General features: G+C 33.0%; 1 long non-coding RNA gene across 1 annotated transcript; it reads left to right on the forward strand.

Annotated features, from left to right (window-relative positions):
* The first annotated feature begins 3,975 nt into the window (after window positions 1-3,975).
* LOC143085561 (uncharacterized) lies at window positions 3,976-14,032 on the forward strand. Its single transcript, XR_012981364.1, has 2 exons — window positions 3,976-4,088; window positions 13,339-14,032. It is a non-coding gene; the product is annotated as an uncharacterized LOC143085561 (long non-coding RNA).
* Window positions 14,033-15,079: the final 1,047 nt, after the last annotated feature.

The following is a 15,079-nucleotide window of genomic DNA, read 5'->3' on the forward strand; positions in this document are numbered from 1 at the left end:
TAGGGGGGTCGGGGGCAGACTTTTCCAGTCATGCTTCAGTGATGCCCTACATAATTACCCAAAAAGTAATTCTATCATCACGAAAAATGTACTAATTGTAAGACCTGATGATGTGAATAAATTGAAATCAGACATATCAAATGCAGTTCTCGGTGCTGTTGATATATCAATGGACAATGACTGCTTACACTGACTATAATAGTCCCGGCAGGTCCAACAACTAGTAGCGGAATTTACATTAGTGAAGGCCAACCAAATTTTCCCAGAAAATGGGGGCGGCCTCCCGGGCCGCACTCTAAATCGGCCCCTGACAATTCAAAAGAATAAATCATCACGTACGAGTATACATCAAACTGTCTACCCAACATGCGAACATCTTTTGAGAGCTTGCTACCCTCGCTGTGTTGCAAGTATTTTGGGTTTGAAGGAAATAAGATGCGATCGTATAAATTGCTGCCTTCAATAATAATATCATCTATGGTCGAGGACATCCAGCTAGAGGGGTAAGATATACAACTGTATCCAGCTACATGTATGTTGATATAAAGACGTTCACCTAAGGACATTTTTTTTTCTTATTTTTTCTGTAGACTGCTTTGATTTTTTATTATCATGCATTGTCAAGCTTGGTAACTCATAGTCATAATTGTGTCTCAGTTACTCAATGTACGATGCTTTCCCATATTTAGTCCAAATAATTATGACGTCTGGCAAGGCTATTTTAATTTTGTTCTGGGACGCCTTCCGTACTATACCATGTTGTAAAAATAATAATATTGCAACACCTGACTATAGTGCACTATAACCCTTGCCGATAACTATACCGTGCTGCTTGGTGTAGGCTTCTTTGAACACAAGAAACCATATTGCTCACCTTGTAAGCGTTTGAAACGAAATGACATCTTCGGTAAATTCCGTGATTTTGATATTTTCTAATCAATATGTCCAAGCAATGAAAAATAAATGGTTATTATTTATATACATAGAGCATACGTTTTGTGTATTTACTAGTTAAAATCTATGCTTACGAGGAAATCTAACACTAAAGTATCTCAATCATTCAACCGTTTTAATATACAGTCTAAAGTGTAGATTGTGTGTATTACTGTTCTATTTTTACAGAATATCAATGGTACATAGATATACAGCCTCGTATCAAAATTGCAACATAATTTCAAGATTACATGATTTCGTTATCACAAAATTGTATTGATTTAATTAATTGCACTAAAATAACAGTGCTTTGTTAATAAACATTATAAACATTATAGCTCTTTACGATAGGAAATGAACACTTCATTATAATTTATACAGATAACCTACTATCATGATTTTTATCCGACCGCACATACGGACGCGTTAACACTTAATGCATGCCACTCAATAATAGCCAATCAGACGTTAATATGGCCTTCATTTCCCCCAGAATCATTCCGGAAGCAACCACGAAGCAGCCATTAAATAGTATTTATAACCAATGAAATACCGTTAACAGATTTACCCGATCCTGACGTCCAGCCTCTGACTAATCAGACCTTATTATCATGTGATACGGTAATGACTTAGGCTGACCAAATCATTAGGGAGTGAAATAAGGGGAAAATTGTTGGGATCATTTGCCACCAAAGTCTCAACATGCTCATGTGCTGGTTTATCTGTACAACCAGGATTGGCATATGCATGCTCTTGTATAAAATCTTTTAATTCATGTTTGTTTTTTATTTTTATTTGACATCTTGCATTTTTAGCTTGTCATATCTGTTAACCTGATGTGTTTTAGAAAATTTTCCATTGTTGATTCTTAAATCATGTTTATATGGCCCCATTCTCAGAACGATGAACAGAAGTTTGAATAAAGCCATTTCTATCAGCAGACGATGATATTTTATTTGGATTGTCGCTAAAGAGGTTTTACGAAGACATTTTTCTCGACCATTGTTGCATTCACTTAACTTAAATCAGTGGATTTGTTGGACGTGCGCTGTTGGCGGAAAAGAAAGTAGCTTAAAAGTATACCCAAAAGAGAATCACAATTTAATTTAGTAGATTCCCTAGCGGGTATTTGTAAAAGCAGCTTTCGTTTTCCCAACAGGAAGCTTTGCCACACTCGTTCAAGACTGATAACTCTGTAAAAAACGAAAATAAAAATAACGATAATCATTTTTTAGTGACATAAATACGACAATCTAACATTTTCAATCAATACAAATAATAAAATAAAAAGAAGTGAATCTACGACACAAACTTGTAATTTTTCGTGTGCATGGTAATTCATGCGTGAAATTATGCACAGTCGAATAGTCCCGATCCCCCTTAAATACAGATTTAATCCCCCATTTCCTATATAAGAAGATACCTGTACCAAGTCAGGAATATGACAGTTATTGTATATTCGTTTGATGTCTTTGAGCTTTTGATGTTGCCATTAATTTTGATAAGGGATTTTTCCTTTTTGAATTTTCCTCGGAGTTCAGTATTTTTGTGATCTTACTTTTTTGTTGATGTTATACATCGATGTATATGCATGTATCAATATAAAGCGCATAGCACATCGCAAGTTCCATTGAATAAGAAGCCCATAAAAAAAAACGGAATCAAATCGTATTCAGCCTTGTACATTTATCCAATAGTGTTTCAGTTGTCGTATTCTTTTATAAGTATGGGACATATTCTGCATCCAAAATACTCTTACTGCATTGACTCTACTTGCAAAACATAAAACAGGATATACTTTAATTACATGTGATAATTCTTGTAAAAAAAAATAATTTTAAAACTAAAAAGATGTGATATGATTGCCTTTGAGACAACTCACCACCAGAGACCAACTGACATAGGAGTTTACAACGTTATGTCAACGTCTGACCTTCAATAATGAGCAAACTCATGTTGGCCGCACAGTCAGCCATAAAAGGCAATGAAATGACAAGTGCATTCTTGGTCAAAGCTACAATTTTTATAATACGAGTCAGTTAAACAAAAATCTATTTAAAGGTAATATTTATAAAGCTCATCATCATATATCTATTTTGGAAGTAATTTTGGGAACAATTAAAGAACAATTGTTTTCAAAACCAATGGTATTACTAAGATGGCGGTCTTCTCCCTTTTCTTACACTATTTTATTTTGTTCGTTGTACCAAAGTGACATTAAATACATATCGATTGGTAAGATGGGTGATAATTATATTAAAGTTGGTTGGTTGATCTCTTAATAAGTTGATTGGTTGATTTCTTAATATGTTGATTGGTTGATTTCTTAATATGTTGATTGGTTGATTTCTTAATCAGTTGATTGGTTGATTTATATTTTGCATACGGACATACTGTCAAGTGTGACGAATTTCTAGTTCATTATTCGATGTTTTGATCGATTATTTGGTTGGATTTATTTGTTAAGATTGATCATTGGTTAATAAATCGATTGATTCATAGTTTCTTTTATTGGTCAAGGTGGGTTATTACTTGGATTTTAGCTTGCTTTCTTGAGTATTTGATAATATGTATGATGTCTATTGACAAATAGATTACTAAAAGAAGTCAATTGAACCAACCCTTCCGCCACCACCCTTCTCTCCAAAAGACCGGGATAAACTTGAGCTATACAGTTTAGGCCGTAAAAACGCCTAAGACATGACAAGACAATTCTTTAAAACCAATGTAAACACGTTGGTACAAAGAATGATATAATAATACATAGTTTACATAGTTTACAAAACAAAGTGTGCACATGACAAGATAAGAATATTACTATACAAGATCATGTAGTTATTATAATTAAAAAAATATATATATATACAAAGGCTAACCAGGAAGACCTGCTAGGGAATTTATAACCTTTATTTACCCTTCTCTGTAAATTAGTCTTTGTCTTTTTACACAATAAAGCTTTCTTTAAAATTTAAATGATGACTTTCCTCATCGTATATTGTAAATTATACATGTTTCCGTTGCTAGGCACAGTACAAATAAGATAACGATTCAATATTCGAATAAATTCTCAACGTATCGAAAGAATCAATCGCTTGCCGGAAGCCGCAAAAGATAATAAAATAAATAAATGTCGGATCGAAAACTAATTTTTCAAGGTAAGATTAAAATATTATATAATATTACTAAATGGTATGAGTATAGCTATTTGTTTAAGACATTTACCGCGGTTTATATTTTCGTCCTATGTTTGATAGGTGTCTTCCTGAGAGATTCAATCTCCTGTTATAACTTTAACTGCCTCGTCATCTGGACTGAATACAGCACCAATGACACTTTTCACACAGGTCTAGAGTGAGCAGCTATCGTAAGCCGGAAGGCAATAAAATCAAATAAACAATGATCAACTTCCAGTTCATTGCATATATTGAACTATTATAATTAATCTGTTATCATGAATTATACTTTAAGCAAGAATAACTCCTGAATAGGTCTCATAATGCATTGAAATGATTTCAAAGTATTGTATGAGATAACATGTACAATATCCAATATTGAAGGTCTCGCATATTTGTGTTGTCACCACGTAAATTTTTCAAGTGACCATAGATAACAGTATTTCCGGTGATCAGAGAATTTAATCCTCAAAAATACTACATGGCTATATCATATATCATTCGATTCGAAAGTGTTTGTTCTTTAAAATTGTCACACAAACATGGTGCAGTTTTTTTAGAGATACATTTCAAAGATCACTAACAACGTTCATGGGAAAACATTATTCAAATAAATATTTATTTTCAATTATAATACCTTTTTTTCAAAGTAAAATGATTGCAAACTTATACGTCTAAATAAATCACGAATATCAGTAGTGGTCCAAAGTTTTGAACAGTAACTGTTGACTTGTGTTGCAATGGAAAAGAGTGGTTGTAGAATGTTGTGTACGACATGTAAAGATATTTGTCCAGCATCTTAGAACCTTCCAAAACATTTCTAAATTGCAGAATACACTTTTGGCATATCAGTATGAAATAACGTATGGGAATATAAAACAACTGTTACATAGGGTCTCCTATGACACAAATTGCAAATGAACCAGAAAGGAATTATTATTATAGTTTGTTCTGTTTAAAATCTAAATACCCCTTGAAAAGCCACCACAAAACCCATATCTGACCGACAGCATAGTACGCTTGCTATTTGATAAGGAATGTAATGTGTTGAAAAGTTCGATTACGGGAACTTTTCTACCTTACAGTCTTGTCTGTATTAAAAACACTGAATCGTCGACTGTCTCTCTATCGACAGCACTGCTTATTTCTTATGGTCCCGATGCTTTGTTGGAAACACGAAAATTTATTATATCTACATTTTTGTCTCGAAATCACAAATATTTTACTTTTAAAGTACAGTTAATTGACATATTCTCCAATTCCGTTGGAGATTAAATTTAGGCCTTTTAAACAACTTCTACTTTTCATTATCTTCTGATTCAATTTTGCTTAGATCCTCAGTAGCATTTATGATATTTTGGACATGGGTCGTGGGGATAAGATCCATTATTTGAATGGAGAAACATTTTCATTATTTTCAAATAAGTTTCTGTATTTAAGGATATTTGTATTTTTACAGTGATATGGTCTAAATTACTTGCAGACCTTTCTTTTTCTATTTGTTTTATGTTATTGCCCATTGTTTTTATTCTTTTTTAACTTTAAAATATCCTATTGTGTTCTGAATTTAATTACCTTTTTTGTTATCGACCATGAGTGCGTATTTTTTTCTAGTAATAATATTAAATAACTGATTATCAGGTTTTCTTATAGTTTCTTCAGTCCCTTTCGATGTCAAATAATGCAATAACTTCCTTGTCATCAAGAATCCGTTCCATTCATACTTTTTTTTAACATTTATTGTGTAGGGAAAATGGTAGTATGACTGTACTCTGCCATAGTCGACAAGACTAACATTTTCTAAAAAGTTAAATCACAGAAATACTGAACTTAGAGGAAAATCCAATCGGAAAGTCCACAATAACATGGCAAAATCAAATGACGTACCCATCAAAACGAAGGGACAAGAACTGTCATATTCCTGACTTGGTACAGGCATTTTCAAGTTTAAGTACCGAGCCACGTTAAATTTACCACTTTTTATTTTTTTTAAAACCCTGGACAAATCAGGTATATGTGGTGTTAGTACTTTATTATTCTGTTTTAAAAATTGAAATCAAATAGTATCATGACCAACTTCCAACGGGACTTGTTTAGTTCATTGTATGTTATCCTTGCCCAGGGGCGGATCCAGCCATTTTAAAAAGGGGGGTCCCAACCCAGAGTAAAGGGGGGGGGGGGGGTTCCAGCTATATGCTCCCATTCAAATGCATTGATCGGCCAAAAAAAAGGGGGGTTCCAACCCCCGGAACCCCCCCCCCCCCCCCTCTGGATCCGCGCCTGCTTGCCAACCGTCATTTTACACCAAATTTATGAAATTTTGGAAGTCTTTTCTAATAGTTTTCTGGAAAACATTTCAATGGGTTTCAAAATTTATATTGTCGTATATATACACACTGCAGTTATTTGTAGATAAATTAAAAAAAAAAGTATATATTGTACCCTTACATCCAATCACAGAGCTTCTAAGTTGACTTCCTTCATACACAAATGGCCAACCTAATGCTGGAAAAATGTACTACTAGTACTATCATTGTCCTTGTTAGACATTAAAGGAATGCTATACTGAAACATCGGGATCACTTATCTAAGTAGGAAAACGTTAACATCAATTGAATATTATAGCATGACGTCCTGAGTCATTATACGATCAATTTATAATAGAGGTCTTCTTTTATCTTTGACTCGTTATCTTTATAAATCCCATTTTTAAATTTCTATGTTGCTTAATCTTGTGACCACTATAATTTCAAATCGTATGTAAATAATACAACTACATGTTATCAGCTAATGTTTACAAACAGACATATTGAATTACTAGTAGGGACCTATTTCCGGACCAACACACCTCGGCTATTCATAAATAACACGCTTTTTACTGATAATAAATTGCATATTTTATAGCAATTCTATCTTTACAGTTATTAAAGTAGATTCTGATGAATTAAAACACGAAAGCCATTGGTGATACTATGAGAATTGTAAACATCTTTACGTTTAAAGTAAAAAAAAATGCAAACAGATGCACATACTCAATATATTGGAATAAAATAAACTAGAATTAGTGCAAGCAAAAGCTTAATAGAATAGTACGTGTTAGTTTGCCGTCAACAGTACATTTGGCTATTTACAAGTCTTTCCCAGCTGAGTATTGTTATGCAGCACTTCTGATGAACTGCGACCTTGTTATTAATTATCTTCTCTATAATAGGCGAGTGTAATATTTGAAAAAGACGTCTAGTTTAAGGACTTTAAGGGCATACGATACAGTTTTGAACCTGTATTTACAAGTTGATGAAAATTTGCATATAGGCTATTTTTTACCTGATTAAATCAAAAATGTAATAAAAAATATACCTTCATGTACTATTTTTTGAGTAAAATTTTGTATATTTGCTCAAAATTCAGATTTGTGTCCCTATTTTCTTTTTCGAAAGAAAGACATAACTTTTTTGTTTTAAAAGATAAACACAGATTGTTTTTTGTTAAATAATCGTTAATTTCTGTATTTTATAAGTATCATTAAAAATTATGCAATTTTCTTTCCGAAATAACTATATTTATTAAATGTTCATAAATAGAGGAAAAAACGTAATTTTTTGCTGCATGTTTATCAAAATTAAAAAAAATTGCCCTATTTACAGTTTTATAAAATTTGGGTCACATAATCTCCTTGCAAAATGAAACAAATTGCTGTTTTCAAAAATAGGGGTCCAGGCACTCGTTTTCAAATTAAATCAGTTTGAATGATAAAAATCAGTCGAAAAATGCATCTTTTCCCGATATGTCATAGTTTGACGTCAACAATATTTACAACTATAACTCCGCATGCTTTTGCATTCTTTCTAAACATTTGACATTTTGTACGAAAATTTTCATAATCCTGACCTTTTCGGATCAACAATTAAATTTTGTATTAAATGCTTTTGTACTCGATCCGTTTTAGAACACACCAAATCACTCATCAGTTATCGTTTTTTCATTCAAGATCAAGACTTTATCTCAACATTTCTTAAAATCACGAATTTCTGTAATTTTATGATGTTGGGTAACATCACTATAGTTTCCGGAATCCCTTATCTATTTCGTTATCGTTTTTTTTTACTGAATATATTAGTCTATTTCCGTGTACTTATAGTGCTATTAGAGTACGATAAATCATATTTAAACGGTTCTATTTCTATCTTGAACTTCAGTGGAGCTTAAATAGATATAAAATCGTCCGAAAATAAGATCAAATCAAAGTAAAACATAGTTTTTGAGTTCTGTAGAATTCACCCATTTCTAAATAAGGAATCGTATCGGAAAATTGTAGAAAATCTTCCGAGTCGTGTCAAATTTTCACAGTACAGTTCACAATGAAACCCTTCGTATGCTAAAGAGCAAAAACTATACATTTATTGACAACAGATGATCACAGATGCATAGTCTGTCATGTATTTACTACATATAAACTATGTAGTTAAACACTTAAATGAAGATACAGTTGTATTGCCGCAGTGGGAAAACGAACAGATGAAGTTTACAGACTGGTCGATGAATATGAAAAATATGAAAACATCCCATTTGAAAATACAAAATATCATAAGAGTTGCTATGAATATTTCAAAAGTAAGTACAACCTACATGTATCAGCTTCTGTTTTGTCTGTACAAAGACTTTGTACTACATGTACCAATTCTACCGACCAGTCTCTTCTCATATATCAACGAGGGCAGTAGATCTACAACTCATTCTGATTTGTCTGTTTGTATATTTTGAAAATGTATAAAGCCTATAAGCAAGTTACACAACTTCATAAGGTATCCTCTGAGTAGCAAACTCAAGCTGTATTGAGTGTTAATACATATATCTCCTACAATATATATAAAATTTAAAGAAGATGTGGTATGATTGCCAATGAGTCTACTATCCACAAAAGACCAAAATGACACAAACATTAACAACTATAGGTCATCGTACGGCCTTCAACAATGAGCAAAGCCCATACCGAATAGTCAGCTACAGGGCCGTAACTACATGGAGGCAAATGAGGCAAATGCCTCATGTTGGAAATTTCAAAAAAAAGAGTTGTCTTCACATCAAATTGTTTTCTCGGCGAGTGTCTTGCAATAAGCAAGTTCTCTTTACTTTCTGATGTCGTCCCTGCATGTTTTTTTTGTGATCCATGTTTCTAATTTACTTTAATTTTCAGTGCTGATGGTCTATTGTTTGTAGTTATGTGTCTTATCTCTTTTGTTCATTTATTGTCCTACTTTATGACTATAGGCTAAATGTTGATTTTCATTTGTAAATTAAGTAATTTTGTTTTAAACTTGAGTTTCTTATACCGAAGGACCTTTTGTCTAATTTAAAAACTACATTAAATTGTAAGAATATAAAAATTAGATCTACGATGACGGGTGAACGGTTGTGTGGGTTTGGCAATGTTGCATGTCCACCGATGGCCAGACATTCTGCGAGAAAATATTTTAAGAACATGTTAGAAGGTACGATGCTACTTGACACAGAAAAATTCATGGAGAATTGAACTTAATATAAAAGAATACAAAACTCTTCAACTGGCTCTCTTTTTTGTAGATAAAACTAGTTAGCTGACATGGGTTAAATTTTAGAGAGACCACCAATCTCCCGGTATCAAATCATTTGAAAAAAAAAAACAAATGTATTGCCATATGACATTTTACATTGAAGGGTTAAACCTTGCATTAAAGTCGTGTTCAGACCCTTTAATAGAAAATAAAGGAATTATGGATTAAACATGCTCGGGACTAAATCGACCACAAAGTCAATACATAGAAAAAATACAAATTATCAATGATCAGGGTTTTTATTCCTGTTCTTCATCTTGATAGTCGTTGGAGGGTCTACAACAATGAAAGAATCATTAATACCATAAAACACGGTCAAGATGGTCCCTAGTGTCGACTTAAGCAGTACTTAAAGTATAATACTGCATTGTTATTATATTTAAATTCATTCATAAAAAAATTCACCAAAGTCTAAACACAATACAAGACAAAAACAGACAGCTCCGATATTAATGATTATGAGAATTAAGATTTTTGCTTTATCCTACATATCGGTCTTTTGATGTTGTCACTTAAACCTTCAAAAAGTCTAAAATTACATTGAATCTATATATTTTGCTTTGAGACCAGAATATTGTCGAAAATAATGGTTCAAAATAAATTGCGTTTCAGATTAAGAAAGAGTCCGGGAAACGCTCAGAATGCACGATTTTGCGTCATTCTTTTCAGAGCTTCTGGGGGCCCCCTGACCCCTCTCTGAAATATTTTTGGTGAATATATTTTGCCTCACTTTTAAAAGAGGCTAGTTACGGCCCTGAGCTATAAAAGGTCCCGATAAGACAATGTAAAACAATTCAAACGAGAAAACTAACGGCCTTATTTATGTAAAAAAAATGAACGAAAAAAAATATGTAACACATAAACAAACGACAACCACTGAATTACAGGCTCCTGACTTGGGACAGGCACATACATAAATAATGTGGCGGGGTTAACATGTTAACGGGATCCAAACCCTCCCCCTAACCTGGGACAGTGGTATAACAGTACAACATAAGAACGAACTATAAAAATCAGTTGAAAAAGCCTTAACTCATCAGATGGACAAAAATACAAGTGGACGTAATGATCTGATTTACAAAATAACTCATGATAATTTTACTATTAAATCTGTATACCATCGAGCTTGCATCGCTAAATATTACTACAAAATTTGAAGTGAGAAAGTAAAGAGCTATTTTATTCTGAACATAAAACAGCTTTTACTAACATTTCGACGATTAAAGATGACGTGCCTGTACACAAGGAAGTATTCTGGTTAACAACTTTAATTACTTAATTTATGCCGAGGATCGCCGCCGAGAAAGCTAAATAACATATTATCAGCTTCAACAAATACTAAAAATATATGGTCAATTTATAGTTACAATGTACATGTATACAGCCTTAACAAGGCCAAGGTACATCCAATATTGTATACAGTAGCTCTATAATTTTGTCTTATTCTTTTTAACTCTTTTTCATTTAGATTTATCATTACAAATGCACCGTATTTGTGAACACAGTCACCTTTGATAACTATTAACAAGTTTGACTGATCAACAGATAAGAAAAATTGAAAATGGGGCATACATTCTACATGGCATTATTTTTCTTCTGGGGGTCAAAATTTTATCCAAGACAATGTCAACCTAACTACAGAAACAATAAAAGTTCTCTGCATGACTTTGGTTGGTTAAAAGGCAATATCGGTTCGGTACAAGATTTGATCTGTTCACGCACGTTGAGATTGCAAAAACATGTTTAACCCCGCCGCAATTTTGCGCCTGTCCCATGTCAGGAGCCCCTGGCCTTCTTTTTTTTTTTATTTTTGTATGATTTTTTGTTTTAATTTCTTGAGTATATTTCAAAGCTTAGTATGACGTCCATTATCATTTCAAACTAGTACATTTTTGTTTAGGGGCCAGCTGAAGAACGCCTCCGGGTTTGGGAGTTTCTTGCTGCATTGATGACCCATTGGTGGTCGTCGGCCGTTGTCTGCTTTTTGAACGGGTTGGTGTCTCTTTGACAAATCCCTCATGTCCATTTCCAATTTTTAATTCAATCTGTATATAGTAAATCGTGTGTCCGCATTGAGCAAAACGTCTGCTGTACTGGTATATGCCCATGCCAAGGAAGTTGTCTTTGTATGGATATTTTGACTGATAAGAATGATGAGATTACAAGTTAAAATGAAGCTATAATATTCCGATATCGCAATATTCCGACACCTAAATGGTCCTTTATCCCATTGGTCCGACGTTTCGATCATTTATGTTATATGCTAACGGCATTTTAACATAAGAAAGCGGTGAAACAAGATATAAAAAGTAATACGTAGTGCCAAAGTAGCCCGAAGGTCATCACTAGCGTAATTTAAAATAAGTACAAACTCCTTTGTCAAGTGTTGTTTGATTAATAAGATATCTCAAGATACACGGCGGTCGACTAAAGTAAAATCAAACACAGTTTAACGTACAATGAGTGGTCATATTTTCCTTGTGATGTTTTATATTAAAATTGTCAATTTGTTGATATAAATATACTAGTAGCACTTTACTCATTTTAGTAATGTTAGTTAGTACTCTTGTCATATCTGATTTAGTGATCATATGTAAATGAAATTGCGGTATGATCCAGACTCAACATATTGCACTACAATAATTAAAAAAAAATCCGCCCTATGGTTGTCTGATCTTGAAGCGGTTGGTAGGCTTCAAACTAACAGAAGACCATACGCTTCCTCAGTGTTAATGTACAGCTCATCATGGGACTTTCTAAACAATTAAAAATACGTCATATGTTATATTTTCCCCTTGCTTCAAATATTTTGTTTCGAATTATTTATATCAAATTTGCAGATATATGTTTGTAAATACGTGCAATCAAATGTTTTTTTATCTCAAGAATAAATAACTTTACATGGATCGTATCTAAAATGACACACTCGATCTATACATGTCATCGCTATACAAATTGCATGTGGTATCTCGTTAGTACTGATACAGTTCTAAACCATGTATATCTGTTAAAGAAAATTCTTTAAATCTGAAACGTACATTGTATATACAGACAAGAGATTAGGTGAGAATACATACATTATAAAGATTTGAACATAGTTTATTATAATTGATTGATCGTTTGGTTGCTGAACTTCCACTGACAAGTATTTCATGGATGTTCAGTAATTGACATTATAAAGAACGTCCGTGTTGATTGTTGGGAATATTTAGACTGCCTCTAGAAAATAGCGGTTTAATGTATGATGACAAAAATTTGGCCTTTCATCGGATCACCTACCTACCACTCAAATACAAGGATTTGCAGCAATTTAGAATAAGAATTGTTTGTGAGGTCTAAGGCTTATTTGTCATATTTTATTCTCTTGTATGAAAGATATAAAGTATAGAATTGGATGATAAATGAACAAATAGACGTCTAAATGTGTGACAACTAAATACGACAGATGTTCGCCATCAAATAACCTGCGGTTTTACTGGGCTAACACTCTAATTTATACATTCTTCGTCTCAAAGTTAGCCCAAAAATCAATGTTTGATTGCGTTAGGAAGTTTTTGTTCTCCCCCCATTGGGACTTTGTGTATCATTCTAGTATATTAAATTTACGCTATTTAAATTTCAATTCTGTTTCTATTTTGTAGTTCTGTGTGCAGTTATCATATATGGAATCGCAGCCTTTTCGATGACCTACACATTTTTTTACTCGACTAATAGCTTTCCAATATCAGTAAACACGAATGAGAGTTATTTGTGTTCATATTTTGAAGGAGGACTGGGAAATCAAATGTTTATCTATGCGTCTCTTTTTGGAATATCAAGAGACAAAAATATGACTCTGTTACTCAACTCACATGATGAAATCAACACAATATTTCAGTTGAATGTGACACAATTACGATCAACCAAAAGGATTTGTAGAAGTAGTGTTGTTATCCAGGAAAGGCTACCTTGTACATATGATCCTGAAATCTTAAATTTTGATCGCAGAAAAGTTGTTAAATTGAAAGGATTCCTGCAGTCATGGAAATATTTTATTAAATATGAAGACGAAATAAGAAAACAATTTGTGTTTGAACGTCTTATACGAGACCAAGCTCGGGAGATTATTAATAACCATATCAATGAATATAAGTCTAAAAATGACTTGCATAACCATTTGACTATAGTAGGCGTTCATATTCGTCGTGGAGATTATCTCAGGCCTGACAATAAAGAGCTTGGATATAATGTTGCACCTAAATCATATATTGAGAAGGCTTTCGCATTTTTTAGAAACAAATTCACCCACTGTGTATTTTTAGTGTTTACTAATCCGAATAAAAATGATATAAAATGGATGGAGAAAAATGTAAAAGGCCCTGATGTAATCAAAATAGGGGCAAACAAACGTATTGTTGATATGTGCGCTTTGTCACAATGTAATCATACTATTATAACTGTAGGTACTTTTGGATGGTGGGCAGCATGGTTATCTAATGGAACAACGGTTTATTTTAAAAATGTGGCTGTACAAAACAGCCAGCTTAGGCAATATTTCAGTGAGGACATGCTTGATTTTTTCCCATCACAATGGATTGGTTTGTAAAACAAAAGGTTAAAGACATCTTACAGAATAGATATAAACAACATCAAAATAAAACGTTTAACTTACAAAAACCACAAATGTTATAACAAAAATACTGAACTCTAAGGTACATTTAACAAGGAGTCAGATGTAAAAATGGACAGCTATCTGGGTTACTGTATTGTGAAAAGCACTCCAGTGTGTTTGACCTGCCATAACATATGCCCATACAGCAAACATAAAAATCACCAATACCAAACAAACTTGATCGCCATTTTGCCATTAGATAAAGCATATACAAAGTTGAAAAAATATTGCTCGAAAGAAACAAAAGTAAGTGCCATTTTCTTATATACCAAGGACCGAAACTACAGAACTAAAAACATAAATTCTTTAATATCATACCCCGATAGATGTAAGTACTATTAGTTACATAGTGTGCTAGCGAAGTTTGAATCCCCATATGTAATTTACTGACCCCATATATACCGTATTACTTCACTAGCACACCATGTAACGAATTTATCTTACCGACTATCTTAACGTGTGAAAGACAATAACAATCAAAACCAAGGAGTAAACAACGACTCATAAAATCCAAAGACATTTACATCAACAGTTACTAATAATAAATAAGAAACAACACTTAAAACCGGGAGTGAAATCAGGTGCTCCGGAAGGGTAAGCATTTCATGCACCGTATACGGCTCCCGTCGTGTTATTTCTTTGTTCTGTTCGGTAATGATGGAAGGTTATTATGACTGAGGAAGAATATCAGATATGATTTCTGACACACTTTTGTCAAATTTAGACTAGTG

This window comes from Mytilus galloprovincialis, chromosome 8 (genome assembly GCF_965363235.1).
Source record: "Mytilus galloprovincialis chromosome 8, xbMytGall1.hap1.1, whole genome shotgun sequence".
NCBI lineage: Eukaryota > Metazoa > Mollusca > Bivalvia > Mytilida > Mytilidae > Mytilus > Mytilus galloprovincialis.